A 16384-nucleotide genomic window follows, 5' to 3' on the forward strand; every position below is an offset into this window, starting at 1 on the left:
AGGTGCCCTGGGGCACCTCTGACACTTCCTGACCTCCTGATGGCAAGGAGGAGCCTGTGACAATGCAGGGCCTCAGGGACCCTAAGGCACCCTGTGACACTGGGGCACCTCGTGGTTATCGGTCTCTTCTGACAGTTCTGTGCAACCACAGAGAGGCAAAACAGTGGAGCCTGAGCGTGTTGATCCAAACTATTCCCATCTCACCTGAAGATGTCCCTGCTAACAGAGGTCCTGTGTGTTCCCTCTGCTCTCTGGGCACTTGCATCCTTTGAGAGCTGCCCATCACTCTGGAAGACAACAGCACAGGGCGGGGGATCCCCTGGAGGGGGAGCAGAGACATCTTTCCTAGATCACCTTGCTCAGAGCCCCATCCAACCTGGCCTTGAATTTTTACAGGGATGGGGCATCCACCACCTCCCTGCAAATGTGTTCCTGTGTTTCATTCTCATCATCAAATATTTCTTCCGTCTCTCTAGTTTGAACCTCCCCTCTTTTAGTTGAACTCCCTCACTCTCTGTCCTATTGTGACAGGCCCTACTGAACCCTTTGCCCACATGTCTCTAAAAAGCTGCCTTGAAGTACTGGAAGGCCCCAAGGAGGTCTCCCCACAGGCTTTTCTTCTGCAGGCTGAAGAGCCCCCACTCTCTCAGCCTGTCTCCATGAGAGAGGTGCTGCAGCCCTGGGATGCCCTTGGTGGCCTCCTCTGGAAGTGCCCCAAGAGGTGCGTGTCTTTGCTGTGCTGAGGAGCCCATGGAGCTGCAGGAGATGCCAGGGCTGGCAGGGGAATCCCCCCAAGCCATTGCCATTGCGGGCGGGTGCGTTGCAGACAGCCAGAGGAGCCCAGAGCTGGAGGCAGTACTGCAGGAGGGGTCTCAGCTGAGCGGAGCAGAGGGACAGAACCCCTGTCCCCTGCTGCCCACGCTGTGGGATGAGCCCAGGACATGGGGGGGTTGTGGGCTGTGAGCTCCCATTGCTGGCTCCCATCCTGCTTTTCATCCCCCACTATCCCCATGGCCTTGGATGCAGGGCTGCTCTCCATCCCTTCAGCCCCGAGCCTGGCCCTTGAGATCTGGGGGCATTTGACACCCGCTGGCTCCTTTGATCCCCTTTCCCATCCCTCCCAGAGCCCAGGGAAGGACTGAGGGGCCTTGGCTGATTGTCCCTGACCCTCCCCTGCCCCGACACCAAGCTGTGCTCCTTGGGGACGGTGCTTGGACAGCCCCAGTCAGACCCTGTTTCCCGCTGTGCCCCCAAACCACCGGGTGCCCCAGGGGACGTGGGAACACACATGGACACGGGAAGGCACCTGTGGATGTGGGAACAGACCCACCCAGACAGACACAGAGCATTTGTTTTGCTGCAGGGGTTTATTGATTCTTGCAGGGAAATTGCCAGGGCACCCAGGGGATCAGGGGGGTCCTCCAGGGATGATCATCTCCTCATGCCGCTGGAGGGGGCCAGGACACGGGTGTCACCACCACTTCCAGTCCTGAAAGACAGAGCCCCAAACGTCACCCCCGGTGTCCACAGGGACATGGCAGGGGCCTTGTCCCCACCCCGTCTGTCTGCAGGGAGCTGGGGCAGGAGAAGGGAATTGGATGCTGAGATCCATGTGGTCCCCAGAGCCCCTGAGCCCGGGATGCTCTGACACCTCCCTGAGCCCCTCCCTGCCCTCCCGGTGAGCCTGGGGGTCTGCAGAGCCCCCAGTGCAAGGCAAGGCTTGGGGGCAGCTGTGTCCAGCTGCCCCGGGACACAGAGCAGGGACAGCCCCCTGCGTGTCCCTCTGCTGTGCCCAAGCTCTGCCCACTGCAGAGGGCTCAGGGACCCCCCAGGGCCCTGCCAGGCTCCTTTGGGGGGCTGAGGAGCCTCCCATATTTCTCACCTGGACATGCAGAGAGGCAGCCGAGCGTCACTGGCGCATCAGCTCCACCTGGTCAGCCACGGGGGGCTGGGGACAAAGGCAGGGTTAGAGACACACTGGGCTGGTTCTGGGAGACACTGGGCTGTACTGGGACACAGTGGGCTGTACTGGGACACACTGGGATGTACTGGGGCACACTGGGCCGGACTGGGACACATTGGGATTCTGGGGAGGGTCGTGGCCATGAGAGGGGAGGGTCTGGACCCAGCAGAACTCGGGGTACCCACCTCAGACCTCTTCACTCGACCGATGCTCATGCCTCCCTGGAGAGAGAGTGTGAGGTGTCACTGGTCACTGGGGTGTCCCCAGGCCAAGGAGGGATGGGGGGACTACATTTCCCCCCATTTCCCACACTGGGGACATCTCAACTCCAGAACTTACCCCAACACATCCACCTCCTCCTTGTCCCGAGATTGGCTGGGGAAGGAGAGCAAAGGTTTAAGCAGGATTGGCCCCTGTGGGGCTGGGGGAGGGACATGGGTGTCCCCAGACCCCCCAGCCCATGGTTGGCCCCTGGTCTGAGGGGGAAAATCCCTTCTGCTCCCCCAGCACCACTGTACCCAGTTTCCCCCGGGATCCCTGTTCCTGCAGGGCCCAGGGTGAGGATGGAGCCAAGGAGAGCCAGGGGAATTCAGGGCCTGCAGGGAGGGTGGAGGAGGAGGGGACCCAAAGAGGGTGAAGTGGGGGGAATTTGGGATCCCACAGGTTTGGCATTGGGGTGTGGAAAGGATGGGACTGTGGGGGATGCGGGGGAGGAGAAAGGGATTCCAGTGGAGGGGAAACAGGGAATGAAGCAGGGCAGGGGTGGGGGCAGGAGAAATGGGGAAGGGGAGAAAACTGGAAGGGACTGGGAGGGGGTTTGGGACTGAGGTGTCAAGGAAGGGGATTTCTGGACACGAGTGTCATGGCAAATGGGAAAGGGAAAGGATTAGAGGAGAAAGAAGGGAAGAAATGGTGTGGGAATGATGCCGTGTGTGTGTGTGGTGGGGTGGACTGGGGTGTGTGGGAATAGAGTGGGGGCCCTGAGGAAGGACCTCCCCGCTGCACACTGGGGTGGACTGGGGAGCACTGGGATGGCCTGGAGGGTGGTGGCCACCAGAGGGGAGGGTCTGGGCCCAGCACAAGCCCTGGTACCCACCGGGCCGCCGATCCCGCCTGCCTGTAGAGAGACAAGGAGACGTCACTGGTCACTGGGGTGTCCCCAGTGCCAGGAAGGGATGGGGGGCCCAAAGTGCCCCCCAGTTCCCACACTGGGTGCCCCCCAACTCCCAGACTTACCTCCCCACACTGGACGCCGTCGACCTCAATGGGCTGCAGGAAGAGAGCAAAGGCTTGGTTGGGGTTGGCCTTGTGGGGCTGGGGGGGACACGGGTGTCCCCACCCCCTCCAGCCCCGGTTGCCCCCCGGGCTGAGCGGGGCTCTTTGGGATTGCGGCTCCCAGGCAAGTTGGGGACACCAGTGCAGGGGGAAAGGCAAGGCACTGAGGGCAAAGCCTGGAGGAAAGGCCCTGGGAAGGGGCCATGGCAGGGCATTTCCCAGTTGGTGCCAGTTCAGCCTGGCCAGGCCTTGTCCCATTTGAGCCCAGGGTGGAGCTTGGGCCTGTTTGTCCTCCTTGGACTCCAGTGGGGCTTGGCCCAGTTCCACCCAGTTTGGGTTGGGCCTTTGCCTTGGCTGGGAAAGAGAGGAGATGGTGGGGAGATGCCCCAGGGGACCAAGAGGATGGGATGGGGAGGCCCAAAAAGGTGGGATTTGGGGTCAGAAAGAGCAGGAAACCTTGGGACTGTGCCAGGACGGAGCCGGGTGCAAGCATCCCGTGAGGAAGCGGAGCTGCAGCAGCAGGAGCTGAATTGTGGGAAGGGGAAGGAGAGAGGGAATTGTGGCCAGAAGAAAGTGGCCTGACCCGGGACTGGGGGTGCTTGGGAGTTCTGGGGGAGCCCCTGGATTGGGAAGGGGCCCATCCCTGAGCCCATGGCCGTGGCATGGGGGCCTCACCTTGGCATCTGCCGGGGGGCTCAGCAGGATGGTGAAGAGCAGGGCCACGCTGAGCACAGCGACCTTCATCTTCCTCTGGGCCTGGGCAGCGCTGGCTGAGGCTGCACAAGGGCAGGAGCACATTTATCCCTGCCGGGACTCCTCCCTGCCCCCTCCCCGAGAGCCCCCGGGGCAAAGCCCGGCTGGGCACAGCCCCCAGCCCTGGCCACAAGCCCAGCCCTGGCACAGAGTCCATCCCGCCTGCGGCACCCATCCAGCCACCTTCCCCGGCATCCCTCCAGCTTCCTGCACGGGGCAGCTGCCCCTGGAAGGGCCCAGGCCCCTGGAGGTGCCAAGGGGTGGGCAGGGAGCTGAAAGCAGCTGCATACCCAGTGGGGACAATCCCACACAACACAATCCATCCTCCAACGGCCCCCAAACCCTGATCCACCCATGTCCTCCTGCCCATCCCTTCCCAGAGCTTTCCCTCTGGGACACCCCAGAGCTCAGCCCAGCCCCAAACCTGGCGTTTCTGAGCACAATTGTCCCTGTTCCCACTCCAACCCCTTGGTTGAACGCAGGGCTGGCAGTGACCCCCTTCTTGGGGCACCAGGAGCCCGGGATCAGGGAAACAGGGAGCTGGGAGATAAAGGGGCTGACGGGCAATGGGCACAGGCGGGTGACTGGGATCTCCAGTGTGGGCAGGCACTGGGGAGCACTGGGCAATGCTGGCCCTGGCACACAAGGGCTGGGCCCAGGGAAGTGCTGGGGTGGTGGCAGTGCCCGGCTCCAGCCCATTTGCGGGCACTGCAGCCCCCAAGTGGTGCAGGCCCAGCCACGGCCTCCCCGAGCAGAGCCCAGAGGGGCAGATGCCCTTTGCTGGCCCTGCCCCTGTCCCAGCTGGGCACACCGTGTCCTCCCGCATCAGCCGGGCCCCGCTCTGCTCAGCTGGCCCAGGCAGGGGGGGCCAGGCACTGGCAGCCCAGCAGGGCTCTGGCTCCACACTGGGCTGGCCCTGGCACACAGCTGCCCCAGTGCCCCTGTCCCCAGGGATGGCCCTGCCCTGCCCTGGGCCCAGCGCTGGCCCTCAGCAGGATGGCACCTTCCCGCCCCACTCTCCCTCCCTCCCCACCCGCCTCACAGGTCCCTCTGGGCTGGGACCCCCGTGGGCACAGATCAAGGACAGGCACTGAGCGGGGGCTCCCGGCACCTGCCACAGTCTCAATTCTCCACTCACCTTTGGCCACAGTTCCGCAACACCTTCCATCCTTACGGGCCCCTGACCAGACACAAGAGACCATTGTGGGGCAGCTGGGAAAACATCTCAGCTCGATGACTTGACTATTTGCCTTGCATTTTCCCCAGGCGCCGGCAGTGACCTGGAAGAGTTTCCTTTTGCCCCTTTCTGCTTCAGGCCTCCTTTGTTGGATAATTGAGGAACGTTGACTGAGGAGGGTCCCAGGGGAGCTGAAGCTGTTCAAGAAGGAGACATTTACAGCCCCTCAACACCAAAGGTCCCACTCTGGACCATCCAAATTGTGGCATCCAAAGCTCATTGTAAGAGGAAAATGTCCCCAGTGTGGTGTTTGAGAGAGAGATGGATGGGAGACGTGAGCAGGGTGCCTGAGGTGCAGCTGATCCCCCCTGGACTGTCTCCTTCCTTCCCCCTGAGCAGGGCTGGGAACACCTGGGGAAATGCCTCTTGTTCCTGCAGTCCCTCCTGTGGGAAATCACATCCTCCTCTTTGACATCACAACCTCCTCTGTGACATCACATCCATCATATAACATCACATCCTCCTCTATGACATCACATCCATCATATGACATCACATCTCTCCTGTGACATCACATCCTGCTTTTGATAGCACACCTTCTCTATGATGTCGCATCTGTCATATCACATCACATCCTTCCAGTGAGATCACATCCTCCTCGTGACATCACAGTCATCGTATGTCATCACATCTCCCTTATGACATCATATCCTTCATCTGTGACATCACATCTTTCCTCTGACATCATATCCTTCCCCGTGACATCACATCCTCCTCTGTGACATCACATCCTCCTCTGTGACATCACAGCTTTTCTATGACGTCCCATCAATAGTATGGCATCACATCTCACCTGTGATATCACATCCTTCCTCTGTGACATCACATCCTTCTCTGTGACATCACATCCTTCCTCTGTTACATCACAGCTCCTCTATGATGTTGCATCCATCATATGACATTATATCTATCCTTTGACAACATATCCTTCCTGTGAGAACACATCCTGTGCATGACATCCTTCCTTTGTGACATCACATCCTCCACGTGATATCACATCCTCCCCGTGACATCACGTCCTTTATATGACATCACATCCATCATATGATATAACATCCTTCCTGTGACATCACATCCTCCCTGTGACATCACAGCTCTTCTATGAAGTCCCATCCATCATGTGACATCATATCTCTCCTGTGACATCACATCCTTCCTATGACATCACATTCATCAGATGACATCACATCCTTCCTATGATATCTCCTCCTTCTTCTGTGACATCACATTCTTCCTGTGACATCACATCCTCCTCTGTACCATCAAATCTCTCCTATGACATCACATCTCCCCTGTGACATCACATTCTTTCTGTGATATCACATCCATCATATAACATCACATCTCACCTATGACATCACATCTCTCCAGTGACATCACATCCATCATATGACATCACATCCTCCTCTGTGACATCACATCCCTCATATGACATCACATCTCTGGGCCCAGCGCTGGCCCTCAGCAGGATGGCACCTTCCCGCCCCACTCTCCCTCCCTCCCCACCCGCCTCACAGGCCCCTCTGGGCTGGGACCCCCGTGGGCACAGATCAAGGACAGGCACTGAACGGGGGCTCCCGGCACCTGCCACAGCCTCAATTCTCCACTCACCTTTGCCCACAGTTCCGCAACACCTTCCATCCTTACGGGCCCCTGACCAGACACAAGAGACCATTGTGGGGCAGCTGGGAAAACATCTCAGCTCAATGACTTGACTATTTGCCTTGCATTTTCCCCAGGAGCCGGCAGTGACCTGGAAGATTTTCCTTTTGCCCCTTTCTGCTTCGTGCCTCGTTTGTTGGATAATTGAGGAACGTTGACTGAGGAGGGGCCCAGGGGAGGTGAAGCCACTCAAGAAGGAGAAATTTACAGCCCCTGCACCCCAAGGGGATGTGATTGCCTCCAGCACAGGGAATTCCATCTCATCCTGGGCACCTCCTTCACTGGGAGTTTGCAAGACCTTTCTCAAAGCCATTCCTGTCCTTCCCACTCTGCAGGAGACACCTCCAGAGGCTGAGGACTGCTGCCCCCTTCCCAATCCCGCTGTCTGTGCCCTTATCCCCAGCAAGGAATCCCCAGCTGGACTCCACACCCTCCAATTCCTCACTCCTGGCCCCAGTGTCCGGCATCTTCCTTAATGATGGAGGCCAAGGGATGGAGGGCACCCTGAGCCCGTGACACTGAGCTGAGCGGGGCAGGTGACACACCTGAGGGACGGGATGGCATCCAGGGGGACCTGGACAAGCCAGAGAAATGGTCCCAGAGTGTGGAGAGAGAGATAAGGCTAAAAGTTAACATAGAATAGGAATTAAAGAGGAAAACCAGCTGCTGCTTCCCGGACAGCAAAGAGACTCCAGCTGCTGCTTCCCGGCTGGGATAAGGTCACGATGCCCCACAAAGCTCCCCAGGCACCCAGAAACAATTGTAGCACTTCTCATTAGAAACCCTCAAACTCCTCCTAAACCCAAAGAAAGAGCATAAGAGATAGTCGGAAATGGGGAAAGAACGGGAGAGAGATTTCCAGTGAAATTTCTGGGATCAACGGAGGGGCTGAACCTGCCTTCCTCCCCCTCAGGGACGCCTGTGCTGGGTAGGAAGTGTCAGCTCTGTGTGTTAGTCACTGCTTGGAAGGACTAGAGCTGGCTTTTGCTTCCTAATGTAGTTGTGGATTGGATTGGTGTAGAGGTTGTGCTTTGCGTTCCTTTAACAACAATTTTGACGCTGTTCAAAGTGTGGTTTTGCAGCCAGACCCTGTCCCTGACCACCATGAACCTTTAACCTGTGCCAATTTGTATTAATAGTGTTATTCTGCAGAGTGTTGGAGGGAGTCCTTTTGTCAAAGCTGGAGTAACAGGTGGAAATATCCACTGAGGGGTTTTCCTTGTGCTGTGACGTGTCAGTGCCCGAAAAAGGGCCCTGGAATTCCCCCCACCTGGTGGATCTGTTTGGTGGAGGGTTCCTGGGTGGAATATGGGACAGACTAGATGGGACTGACAGGGTTTGGTTTTTCCCTGGGGCACCAGCAGACAAACAAATCTCCAAGAGTCGGGTGAATTCCCCTTCCCCCCGTTTCCCGGCACACACGGGAATCTGCTGAGGTTGGACAAGACCAAGGTGGTGCAGCCGGGTCAGGGCAACCCCCGGGATCGGTGCAGGCTGGGGGAGGAAGGGATGGAAGTCCCTGCTGGGAGAGAGCTCTGGGGGTGCTGGTGGGTGACAAATGGGACACGATCCAGCCCGGAAACCCCCCGTGTGCGGGGCTCATCCTGGGGGCAGGGGAGGAGGGGAATGTGCCCCTCTGCTGCCCTCAGGTGAGACCCCACCTGCAGTGCTGCCTCCAGCTCGGGGGGCCCAGATCAGGAGGAATGGACCTGTTGGAGTGGATCCAGAGGAGGCCACAAAGATGCTCGGAGGGCTGGAGCCCCTCTGCTCTGGGGACAGGCTGGGACAATTGGGATTGTTCAGCCTGGAGAAGAGAAGGTTCCAGGGAGGCCTTAGAGCCCCTTCCAGTGCCTTGAGGGTCTCCCAGAGAGCTGCAGAGGGATTTTGGCCAAGGACCTGTAGTGATGGGAGAAGGGGGAATGGCTTCCCACTGACAGAGGGCAGGCTTAGGGGGATATTGGGAAGAAAGTTTTCCCTGTGAGGGGGGGAGGCCCTGGCACAGGTTGCCCAGAGAAGCTGTGGCTGCCCCATCCCTGGAAGTGTCCAAGGCCAGGATGGACGGGGCTTGGAGCAACCTGGGCTAGTGGAAGGTGTCCCTGCCCATGGCAGGGGGTGGCACGGGACGAGCTTTAAGGTCCCTTCTCGCTCAAACCAATCAATAATTCTGTGATTCTGTGCTGAGACAAGTCCCTGTTGTGGGCAGTGACTGTAAACCAGTCCATTATCCCAGTCAAAACCAGGACAACAGGATAGACACCTCCTGATGAGTCGCGTTCCCTCCAACCTCGTGTAGCTACTGAGGGACTCTGGGAAGCCGAGGGCATCAGGAAATTGGGAAGGGAGATGTAAATGTGGGGAGAACAGGGCCCCCTTTTCTCCTCCCCTTTCCCTCTGGGAGTCACCACAACACCTCCCTGCGGGTCACGGCCTGAACATAACGGCCAGGCCCCAAACCCATTTGTAACCAGAGGGTAAGACAAATCCCAGAGCAGGGACTGCAGGAACAAGAGGAATTTCCCCAGGTGCTCCCAGCTCTGCTCAGGGGGAAGGAAGGAGACAGTCCAGGGGGGATCAGCTGCACCTCAGGCACCCTGGTCACGTCTCTCGTCCATCTCTCTCTCAAAAACCAAATTGGGGACATTTCCCTCTTCCAATGAGCTCCTGCTCCCACAGTTTGGATGGTCTAGAGAGGGACCTTTGGTGTTGAGGGGCTGTAAATGCCTCCTTCTTGACCGGCTTCACCTCCCCTGGGCCCCTGCTCAGTCAACGTTCCTCAATTATCCAACAAACGAGGCACGAAGCAGAAAAGGGCAAAAGGAAAATCTTCCAGGTCACTGCCGGCTCCTGGGGAAAATGCAAGGCAAACAGTCAAGTCATTGAGCTGAGATGTTTTCCCAGCTGCCCCACAATGGTCTCTTGTGTCTGGTCAGGGGCCCGTAAGGATGGAAGGTGTTGCGGAAATGTGGCCAAAGGTGAGTGGAGAATTGAGACTGTGGCAGGTGCCGGGAGCCCCCGCTCAGTGCCTGTCCTTGATCTCTGCCCACGGGGGTCCCAACCCAGAGGGGCCTGTGAGGCGGGTGGGGAGGGAGGGAGAGTGGGGCGGGAAGGTGCCATCCTGCTGAGGGCCAGCGCTGGGCCCAGGGCAGGGCAGGGCCATCCCTGGGGACAGGGGCACTGGGGCAGCTGTGTGCCAGGGCCAGCCCAGTGTGGAGCCAGAGCCCTGCTGGGCTGCCAGTGCCTGGCCCCCCCTGCCTGGGCCAGCTGAGCAGAGCGGGGCCCAGCTGATGTGGGAGGACACGGTGTGCCCAGCTGGGACAGGGGCAGGGCCAGCAAAGGGCATCTGCCCCTCTGGGCTCTGCTCGGGGAGGCCGTGGCTGGGCCTGCACCACTTGGGGGCTGCAGTGCCCGCAAATGGGCTGGAGCCGGGCACTGCCACCACCCCAGCACTTCCCTGGGCCCAGCCCTTGTGTGCCAGGGCCAGCATTGCCCAGTGCTCCCCAGTGCCTGCCCAGACTGGAGATCCCAGTCACCCAGCTGTGCCCATTGCCCGTCAGCCCCTTTATCTCCCAGCTCCCTGTTTCCCTGATCCCGGGCTCCTGGTGCCCCAAGACCAGTGCCAGCCCCCCTTGCCTGCAGAGGCTGAGGAGCATCCTCCTCTGTGACATCACATCCTACCCGTGACATCACATTGTCCCGGTGACATCACATCTTCTGCTGTGACATCACATCCTCCTCTGTGAATCACATCCTTCACATCCTTTGACATCACATCCTCCCCTGTGACATCACATCTTTCCTGTGACATCACAGCTCCCCTGTTACATCATATCCTTCCTGTGATATCAGATCCTTCACTTAGACATCACATGCTCTTCTGTGACATCACGTCCTACTCATGACATCACATCGTCCCTGTAACATCATAACATCCCTGTGACATCACATCCTCCTCTGTGATATCACATCCTCCTCTGTGACATCCCATCCTTCACATCTTTTCTGTGACATCACATCCTCCTCTATGACTGTCATGGTTTGAGACCCCTAAAATCCAGTTCCCAGGTCCAAGCCCCCCTCCCACATCTCAACCCAGTGTGGGATGGGTTTCCCAGACACAACGCAAGACTCAGTATGGGATGAAGGGAATTATATTATAATAACTACACAAATAAATATTACAATACATCATATACATAATCCTAACTATCTCTCCTATGATAAATCAGTATTTACATTGGATCAAATCTCTTCTCTCTCCAATAAACGTTCAGAAGGGAAGAAGGAAAAGATCCTTTCTACTTATGAGCAGCAGTGTCTCTCTTCTTCCACGCAGCAGCTGTAGCTGGATTGTTGTAGCTGGATCTCTTTCCAATAGACCCCAGGGGGGTCTCCTCTCACCCCTCTCAGCTCTTCGACTCCAGTCAAAGGTCTCTCTCTCTCTTCCATGGACTGCGATAGCAGGGACAGGCTCGCCTCACCGTGTTATATCATGAAGTGCAGGGGGCTTTGTGACGGTCCCTTTCCTCAGGGGATTCAAGCTCCCCTGAGCCAGAAGGTTAGGGCAGCTTTCAGTTGAAAGTCTTTGCCTCGAGCGGTCCATCAGAGCTCCTGTGCTCTGTCTCAGGCTGCCAGCTGGGCAGCAGCGGGGGCGAGGCCCTCCTCCGCATTCCTTCTGCCCGTCCCGCTCCAGCTCCGGGACGTCTCCGAGCTCTCAGTTCCTCTCTCCCCGGTGCTGCTGCATTCCAAGACTCCCCTCAAGTGGGAGTCCACCGGCTCCTCCTCTCTGGGAGGTCTCAGAGGGGTTTTGGGGAATTTTGGATTCAGTTCTTACCCCAGACTCTGTCTCTGTCGAGCTTAGTCTTGCTCTGTTGCTGGCTCTGTCTCTCCCTCAGACATCTCTCTGTCTCTCTGCTCAGCTGCATGCTTGTTTCTGATCTCTTGGGCTTTCTGCCATAGCCTCTGCTCAGTGCTGTCTCTGCCGCCGCCTTTCCATCTTCTGCTGCCCACTCCCAGTGGAGAAAGACTCCCAGCTTCTCAGTCACAGACCTGGGTCAGTTAAACACTGTTTCCGAGTTTCTCTGACCCCAGCTGGGGGCTGGGGGGCCATGGCCCCCCATCGGGGTTCCTGCCCCCTCTCCTCATGGCTTCAGAACATGGCCACTTCTTCTCCAACAACAACATCACCCTTCTTTTCCAGACTGATGGGATATGTTTAATTTTGCAGGAATGCTGATTGGGTCAACACCAAGAGAGACACCACCCCCTCGGGGGTTACCATTTTTTTAACTCCAGGGGAAAAACTTTTTTCTTCCCCCACCACAGTGACATCACATCCTTCACATTCTTGCTGTGACATCACATCCTCCTCTGTGAAGTCACATTTTTTCTGACATCACATCTCTGCTATGACATGACAGCTCCCTTGTGACATCACAACCTTCCTGTGACGTGACATCCTCCCTGTGACATCACACCTCCTCTGTGATGTCGCATCCATCACATTACATACCTCCCCTGTGACATCACAGCTCCCCTGTGACATCAAATCCTCCTCTTTGATATCACATCCTTCCTGTGATATTGCATCATCCCTCTTACGTCACGTCCTTGTTGTGACATCAACTCTCTCCTGTGACATCACATCCTTCCCGTGACATCACATCCCCCCTGTGACATCAAAGCTCCCCTGTGACATCACATTCATCACTGTGGGGACTGTGGGGGACTGGGTTGCTCTGAGAGGGACTGGGGGGGATTGGGGAGACTGGGAGAGATATGGAGGGACTGGGAAGTGACTTGAAGGGCCTGGGTGAGACTAGAGGAAACTGGGGAGGATTGGGAGGGATTGGGAGGGATGAGGAGGTACAGGGGGGGACTGGGAGGTGATCAGGGGGAACTGGGGGGGACTGGGAGGGACTGGGAGGGATGAAGAGGAACTGAGGGGGACTGGGAGGGGATTGGGAGCAACTGGGGGGAACTGGGAGGGACTGGGGGAAGATTGGGAAGGACTGGGGCAGACTGGGAAGGGAATGAGTGGGACAAACTGGGAGGACCCGTGTTTGATTGGGAGGGGACTGGTAGCAATTGGGGGGCACTGTGAGGGACTGGGGGGGCACTGAGTGGGACTGGGAGGCACTGGGAGGAACTGGGAGGGCAGTGAGTGGACCCCTCCCCAACTGTGACCCCCCCGTGACCTCCCCTGTGCCCCCCACCTTCCTGGGGTGCCATGGGAAGAACATCCTGCTGCCCCTCCCCCACTGTGATCCCCCTCATGGCCCCCTTTTGCCCCCCAGGGCCCCCCCACGTTCCTGGGGTGCCACGGGAAGAACATCCTGCTGTCCAACGGGAACAGAACGACCTCCAGGCTCTCCAGCTACAACCAGGGGCTGGTGGTCATGGGGCAGCCCCTCCCCCCAGCCGCCTCTTCCACGTACCTGGTGACGTCACAGGGGAATGTGGTGATGTCCCATGGGAATGTGGTGATGTCATAGGGGACATAGTGAGGTCACGTGACATGGTGATATCATAGGGAAACACACTGATGTCATAGGGGAACATGGTGATGTCATAGGGAGCATGGTGATGTCATAGAGGATGTGGTGATGTCATAGGGAAACGTGGTGATGCCATAGGAGGCACAGTGATGTCATAGGGGCAGGATGATGTCATTGGGGACCATGGTGATGTCATAGAGGAACATGGTGACGTCACAGGGAACCATGGTGATGTCACAGGGGAATGAGGTGGTGTCATAGGGACTGTAGTGATGTCATAGGGGACTGTGGGGATGTCACAGGGGACCATGGTGATGTCACAGGGGGCATAGTGATGCCATGGGGAAGGTGGCGATGTCATGGGGGAATGTGGTGATGTCATGGGGGAATGTGGTGATGTCATAGGGGAACACAGATGTCATAGGAAACTTGGTGATGTCACAGGGGAACATGGTGATGTCACAGGAGAATGTGCTGATGTCACAGGGGAACATAGTGACATCACAGGGGAATGCACTGACGTTTGGGGTGTAGCTGTGTGATGACATCACTCCATGTGTCAATGACATCACCGTGGTTGTCAATGGCATCACGGTGACGTCACGGTGACATCACCCAGGTGCAGATCGACACCCTGAACCCAGTGGAGCTCCTCGCTGGCCCTGGGGGTCATGGGGACCCCCCTGGGCGCTCCCCCCTCCCCGCCTGTGCCACGGTTAAAAGTGCCCTGCCTGGAATTGTCAGGGAACCCCCAAAATATCCCCCCAAACCCCCCTTGGGACCCCCAAACTGCCCCTGGCATGCCCAAACCTCTCCTGGGACCCCCAACCCCCCCGGGACCCCCAACATCCACCAGGGACCCCCAATCGCCTCCGCCCTCATCTTGTATCCTTCAGAGAAGGGGGGTCTTACACAATGCCAGGAAGGTCAGGAGGACCACCAAAAACACCCCCTGAACCCCCCCACGAGCCCCAAACCACCCCTGGGACCCTCAAACTAACCCGACCCCCCTGGGACCCCCAACATCCACCAGGGACCCCCAAACCCCCCCACCTCCAGCCTGGATCCTGCAGAGGAGGGGGGTCTTCCACAACACCAGAAAGCTCAGGGGCACCCCCAAAATATCCCCCAAACAACCCCCAAGACCCCCCAACCACCCCTGGGACCCCAAAACCACCGCTGGGACCCCCACCCCTCCCCCCTCCTGAGATCCCTCAGCCCTCCCAAACCCCCCCACCCCCAGCCTGGATCCTGCACAGAAGGGGGGTCTTCCACAACGCCAGGAAGGTCAGGGAGCTGCCTTGCTCCCAATGTTGAAGAAACAAATACCTTGCTGCTTAAAGATGCCAAGTCTCTGAGCAGTTCTGTTATTCCAAGGTTTTTCTGCATCACTTCATATCCCCCCTTGGAGTCTGTTTTGCCTGTGAAGGTGATAAGGAAGTGACCTCTGCAAGCTCTTGGCTCATGAATGAATCCTTGGCTGGTGTTCTTCTCTCCTCTGTCCAGTTGCAGAGGGGAGTGAGAGAGCGGCTTTAGGGGGTCCCTGGTGTCCAGCCAGAGCCAACCCACTACACCTGCTGTCTGCACCCAGTGACTGGACCTGGTGACAGTGATGGAAGGGAGCACGATGATCCTCCCTCCCTTCCGTGGGTGCTGCTGGACAGACCTGGTGTCTAAGCCCAGTGGGAACACCTGATCCCTGTCTGTGCACTTGTCCCTTGAGGGGACAGGCATCCCTCTCGTGCCCAGTCCTTCAGCCCCTCTGCCACCCACCACCACAGCAATAATTCCTCCCGTCAGACCCCAAAGCCAAACCCCAAAGCCGCCGAGTGCCGGCAGCGCCGGGAGCCAGACCCAGCAAAGGGCTCCTGCCCCTGCGCTCTCCCGGCGGGCGGGAGAAGCCGTGCCTGGAGCCGCTCGCTTTGCGCTGGGCTCTGCTGCCTCTGCCCCTTCCCACCACCCCACCTGCTTTTGGACAAACCTATTTCTTGATCCTGAAATGCAGGGCTGGGGCAGGATGGTGTTGCCAGGTCTTCCCAGCTCCTTTTGTTTCTCAGCTCTGCCTGGCTCTGGGGCACGGCTCGGCCTTCAGCTCTGCCCGGCTCTTTTTGCCCTTCGGGTCTCCCTGACTCCTTCCAGCCCTCAAGAGTTCACAGTGACATCGCTTTGGGGTCCTTTGATATCGGCCCAAGGCTGCTCCTCTGTGGCACCGCGGGGCCTCCTGGAGCCATGGGGACATTGGGACGCTCCAGGGACACACGGAATCAAGGCTGCCCCTTGACCCTGCGGGACCTCCTGGTGCCCTGGGGCACCTCTGACACTTCCTGGCCTCTGGATGGCAAGGAGGAGCCTGTGACAATGCAGGGCCTCAGGGACCCAAAGGCACCCTGTGACACTGGGGCACCTCATGGTTATCGGTCTCTTCTGACAGTTCTGTGCAACCACAGAGAGGCAAAACAGTGGAGCCTGAGCGTGTTGATCCAGACTAATCCCATCTCACCTGAAGATGTCCCTGCTAACAGAGGTCCTGTGTGTTCCCTCTGCTCTCTGGGCACTTGCATCCTTTGAGAGCTGCCCATCACTCTGGTAGCCAAGAGCACAGGGCGGGGGATCCCCTGGAGGGGGAGCAGAGACATCTTTCCTAGATCACCTTGCTCAGAGCCCCATCCAACCTGGCCTTGAATTTTTACAGAGATGGGGCATCCACCACCTCCCTGCAAATGTGTTCCTGTGTTTCATTCTCATCATCAAATATTTCTCCCCTCTCTCTAGTTTGAACCTCCCCTCTTTTAGTTGAACTCCCTCACTCCCTGTCCTACTCTGACAGGCCCTACTGAACCCTTTGCCCACATGTCTCTAAGAAGCTGCCTTGAAGTACTGGAAGGCCCCAAGGAGGTCTCCTCACAGGCTTTTCTTCTGCAGGCTGAAGAGCCCCCACTCTCTCAGCCTGTCTCCATGAGAGAGGTGCTGCAGCCCTGGGATGCCCTTGGTGGCCTCCTC

The 16384-nt window shown here is 58.0% G+C and overlaps 1 protein-coding gene across 1 annotated transcript in view; it reads right to left on the reverse strand.

Moving 5' to 3' along the window:
- The window catches only part of LOC135405841 (zinc finger protein 239-like), a 264939-nt gene that overhangs the window by 175434 nt on the left and 73121 nt on the right, over positions 1-16384 (reverse strand). The window lies entirely within an intron of this gene.

Source organism: Pseudopipra pipra, chromosome W, assembly GCF_036250125.1.
Source record: "Pseudopipra pipra isolate bDixPip1 chromosome W, bDixPip1.hap1, whole genome shotgun sequence".
NCBI lineage: Eukaryota > Metazoa > Chordata > Aves > Passeriformes > Pipridae > Pseudopipra > Pseudopipra pipra.